Source organism: Fukomys damarensis, unplaced genomic scaffold (genome assembly GCF_012274545.1).
Source record: "Fukomys damarensis isolate Sample0158 unplaced genomic scaffold, DMR_v1.0_HiC HiC_scaffold_9, whole genome shotgun sequence".
NCBI classification, from domain to species: domain Eukaryota; kingdom Metazoa; phylum Chordata; class Mammalia; order Rodentia; family Bathyergidae; genus Fukomys; species Fukomys damarensis.
In genome coordinates, this window is record NW_022900921.1 from 27617535 (window position 1) to 27622829 (window position 5295).

Below are 5295 nucleotides of genomic sequence, written 5' to 3' on the forward strand. Positions count from 1 at the left end.
AGATGTAACCCAAGTACTATATATTTTATTATTTATTTATTTATTTATTTATTTTTTGGTTTTTTTCAGACAGAGTCTCATTATGTAGTTGAGACTGACCTAGAACTCACTGTGTAGCCCCGGCTGGTCTCGAACTCACAGCGATCCTCCTGCCTCAGCCTTCCAAGTGCTGGGATTACAGGTGTGCGCCACCACTCCAGGCTCCAAGTACTATATAAATTGCCCACTTAAGCACACATGTTTAAGTATATTCACAGTATATTCTTTTTTAGTATATTCACGTGTCACCATAATTTCAGTAAATTTAGAACATTTCATCACCTCTAAAAGAAACCCTTTAGACATCACCTTTATATTTCTCCACCATGGTTCCAATGTGGATAATGTCCTCCAAAGGTCTGTGTGTTAAAGGCCTGGTTCTCAGGGCAGCACTTGTGAGAAGTCCCATGGACCTATGGGAGGTGGGGTCTTATGGGAGATCTTTAGATCACTGAGGATGTACCCTCAGAGGGGGTTATGGGGACCCCCTCGAGCCTCTGTTTTCTCTGCTCCCTGGCAAATGATGTTAGATGTTTGCACCATCATGTGCTCTTGCTATGATATGCCACTTTTGCCAGAAGCCCAGAGCAACTTTGAGCCAGAACCTCCAGAACTGTGAGCTAAGTAAACCTTTCTTCTTTATAAATTAATTGCCTAGGTATTTTGCTGTAGTAACTTGAAGCTGACCGATACACTCCCCAGTCACTAATCTACTTTATGTTGCTATGGATTTCCCTTTCTGGACATTATATGGAATCGTAATGTGACATGTTCTGTGTTAGGCTTCTTCCACCCGGATAATGTCCTTAAAGTTTGATCATGTTGGAGCTTGAGTCAGAATGTCATTCCTCTGAAGGCTGAATGGTATTGCATGGTATGGAAAGACCACCTCCTGCTTATCCACTTGTCAGTCTGTGGACTGCCTGGCTTGTTTTACGTTTATGAATAACGATGCTATAGACATTCCTGTACACATTTCAGTGTGGACATATATTTGCAGTTCTTTTGGGTACATACCTAGGAGCAGAGCTTCTGGGTTGCTTGGTAACTGAGAAACTGCCAAACTCTTTTCCACAGCAGGGGCACCATTTTACATCCCCACTAGCAGCGAATGAGGGTGCTGAAGTCTCCGCATTTCTCACCAACACTTGTTATGGTCTGACTTTTTGATTTTAGTCCTTCTAGGTGGGAAGAGTTGCTTTTTGAGGCAACTTTGACAGTTGATTGCAGAGCTTGGTCATCTCAGCTCTGGGGCCCTTGGGAGTATATGCAATGGAGGTTGGTCTTCTCTGCAGTCTCACATTGGTGCTACTCTGGGTTGGCTTTGTCTCATTCAGAGCCTGACTGTGAGAGCAGCTTCGGGCCACGTCCTGAACTGACCTCGGAACATGGAGCTTCCTGCATAGGCCCTCTTGAAGTTCAGTTGGGAGTCAGCATATTTCCTCTTCTGATTAGACAGTCGTGGGGGCATTTGGTTATTTAGAACCAAAAGATACCCGACTAATGCCACTGGCACTCTGGGAGGCTCAGCTTCTGGGAGCCTCCCAGGGAGGGGCCAGGTAAGACTGACGAGACTAGGTAGATGAGCCCATTGTCTGGAATATGAAAGTTGGGAGCCCTGAGAGGGACTGCTTCTGAGTTCCACTCTCTCCCTGATTTCCCAGACACCCCAAGTGCCTTCACAGACCTGCCCTTCAGAGAGACACCCACCTCTGCAGCTGCTCCCTCACAGCGGTCCACCTTCCCAGCTCTCAGCTTGGAGTGTGGCTGCAACCTGCCAGGGCTCATTTTACTGCAGCCGGCCTAAGGCGAAGTCCTCCCTAATGTGCCCCATTGTGTGTGTGTGTGTGTGTGTGTGTGTGTGTGTGTCCCCACCCCGTCGTAGCAACCAGGCCCCAGACTGCACAGAAAAGCAAAGGAAAACCCAAGAAGATAAGTCTAAAGCCAGTGGCCATCACATACCATAGACATGGGGGGCAGGTTTAACCCACCACAGATAGATAAAGGTGGTGGAAAAGAAGAATGTAAGGGATGAAATAAATGAAGGGGCTTGTTGGAGCTTTCCTGTGTTACAAGTGTTGTCACATCTGGGGTTCCCAAACCTCCAGGTGGGTCTGAGGGAAGGTTAAAACCCTTGGGTATAGGGCTGGGGATTTAACTCAATGGCACCATGCCTGTCTTGCAAGTGCAAGGTCCTGAGTTGGATCCCTAGTACCAAAACAAAAACAAAAACAAAAACCCACCAAAAACCAAAAAAACAAACAAAAAAACCCAACCAACCAAACAGACAAAACCCTTGGTGCAGCTGGGGACCTGATTTTGGGGTGCCTGGATCTTATTTCCCAGGGTGGGGGGGTGTGAGCCCCAGGGACCCTGTGCCCTGTGAGGTATGGTGACAGTGAGCAGGAAGGTAGCCCAGCGAGTACCCAAAAGCCCCAGGAGAACAGCCCTGTTCCCAGCCAGGGCCCCGTTGTTGATGAGGGGAGGTCACAGCCAAAACTGCCTTGGCCCTTCCAAACAGACCAGACGGGGACACAGACACCTCCTCCGCTGCCAAGGCCAGATGTCCCAGTGTACATCTTGGGGAAGCAGCAGTGAGGACAACACTGACCATTGACCCATCTGCCACCCCTCCTGATGTCCTGACAGCCCTCACATTTGCTGGAATCCAGGGACAAAGCAGAAGGGGGAAGGGATCCCAGAAGGAACAGAGTCTAAATAAACCAAAACGCTGAGCTGACGAAGACTTAATTTCTGCTGCTAGGCAGAAAATGGGGTTTGAAATAAAAAAGAATACATAATAGAAAAATTAAGTTGTGGTTTTGGCCCGCATGGGTGAGCGGCCTGAATATTCAAACCCACCATCTGTGGTGTAACACACGCAGTCCTCTATGAGGTCATCACCGAGGCAGCCACAGCAGGGCTCTTCTGCCCCCTCCCTAGGCCATGTGGGTGGATGCTGAACGTGCCCTCCCCACGGTCCTTCTTCGAGACCCTCTGCCCTGTTGCACACAAATCCAGGGGTGGTGGGATAGGAAGGCCGGGGAGAGTGTAAGGGAGGCATGCGTCTTCCTGTGTTCTGAGAGCTCCCTGCTTGTGAGAGAGGCTGATGGGAGAAAGAGTGGAGCAGGTGAGAGCTGCATCAAGCAAGAGGTGGGCAGAGAACCGGAAGCCTGAGGGGCACAGGAGAAGCCTGGAGAAATCCAGGACCTAAGTCATCATTGCGCTCTGTCAGAGACTGGGGGCTGCACAGGAGGACAGCTCTGGTCCAGTGTCAGCAGACTTGGGAGCAGGAGTCAATTCTGGGGTTCCCTAAGCCCACCCAAACAAGGTGGCTGCATCCCAAACAAGGTGGGCTCCACTGTTTCTCCCTGCCCCACATCATTCTCCTGCAAAATTCTTATTTAGCAAAGCTTCCCTCCTAGGCCGGCCCTGACCTCTGGCTTCAGGTGTGCTGCTGTTTTCCAAAGGTCCATGTGGAATAGCTTTGGTCCCCACAGTGGCACTTTTGGGAAGCAATGGAACCTTTGAGAGGAAAGGCCGAGTGGGAGGTCCCTACAGTCACTGGGGTGTTCCCCCAAAGGGGATCATGGGATCCCAACCAGCTCTCTTTTTCTCTCTCTGCTTCCTGGCTCATGAAATAAGCAGCTTTCTCTGGCACACACTTGTACCATGATGTGCTCCCCTCACCTGGGGTCCAAAGTGATGAGGCCCCTCTGTTTTGTACTGGAATCTCCAAGACTGTAAGCCAAAACAAAACGTTTCTCTTTGTAAGTTAGTTGCCTCAGGTATGTCATTATAGTAATATGAAGTTAACACATGTGAATAGGTGATTCACGTCAGGTCAAGACTGTATTTTTGCACTTTTGTTGGAACTACTGGTCCAGAAAGACTGGGTCTCCCCTGAGTGGCTGTGCAGTTAATACTTGGCCCACTGGGCCCTCTCCTTCCTGTTCTCCTCAAGCTAAGCCTAAGACTCCTCAGGATCTTTGCACCTGATGTTTCCTCCCCTGTAAAGCTTTCTCTGACCTTCACCATCAGCTTCTTCTTCACACTGGAGGCTCAGCTCACAGCCCCTCCGTGGAGGGATCTTCTGGATATTCCTCTAAAGCACCCCAAAGAACTGCTCAGGATTCTATGCTTACTATTCCTAACAGCACTTGCTATCATCTGAAAGGAACTCCTGCAGTTACTTTTACCTCTGTATTGACTGTTTTTCCTCCTCCTCTGACGCCAGGGTCCAAGGGCAAGGACTTGGCTGTCTGCTCCCTGTTGCACCCTCAGTCCCAGGGCAGAGCCCAGCACCGCACAGAGACTTTAGTGCAGCACCGGGCAGAAGCCTCCAAGGTTACAAACTCAGGTGAACAGACATGGTCCTCAGATTTTCTAAAACTAACCTTAGTTTCTATCTCTACACCGGAATGCACTATAAATTTGGTCAATTCAGGGTCTCCTCAAGTCCACCCCTTCTCTCTAGGGTCGCACTAAGGTGGGGGAGGATCCAGCAAAGGTCATGGCCCTGGGGCATCTCCGTGGGCTTCCACCCTGCGTCCATCTTACAGAGGTCGCAGGTCCCCCACCCTGGCTGCTGCTGATTTGACCCCAACCACTCCGGGTCCAGGGACCACCCCTTGCCACATACCCTTCCTGACAGCTGGAGACCCTTCACTTAACCCTTCTTGACAGCTGGAGACCTGTCACTTTCTGTGGCCAACATAGTAACTGTCATTTTAAGGCAAACATTCTGGCATACCTGTAATTCCAGCACTCTGGGAGGCTGAGGCAGGAGGATTGCAAGTTAGAGCCCAGCCTAAGCAATTTAGGGAGACCCTGTCTCAAAATAAAATTAAAATAAAAAACAAAAGAAGAAAGGAAGGTGAAAAAAAGCAAGCAGGCAAGCAAGCTTCTAGGATGTAGTGCAGAACGAATGTCCTGGGTTAAAAGAAAAGAAAACAAATAAAAACAAAACCCAAAAAGCGGCAGGTCCAACTAAGTATATTCCTGCTTTAGACCTATGGAGGCTTCATTGCAGCTCTGCTCCAGGCCAGAGCTTCCGCCTCGGCTCAGGAGATGAGACGGATGGAGCCCGCAGCCCCTCGCTTGGCTACCTCCTGGTCTGGGCCTCTCTTCGCAGCCCGCAGCCTTCGTAGGCGCACCTTCCACCTCCCCGCTTTGCTCTGCTCATTTATTATTAAGTCTGCAGAGCCAGCGGAGTGAACGGGATTCCTGGGCGATGCTGCAGTGCCCGGCTGTCTC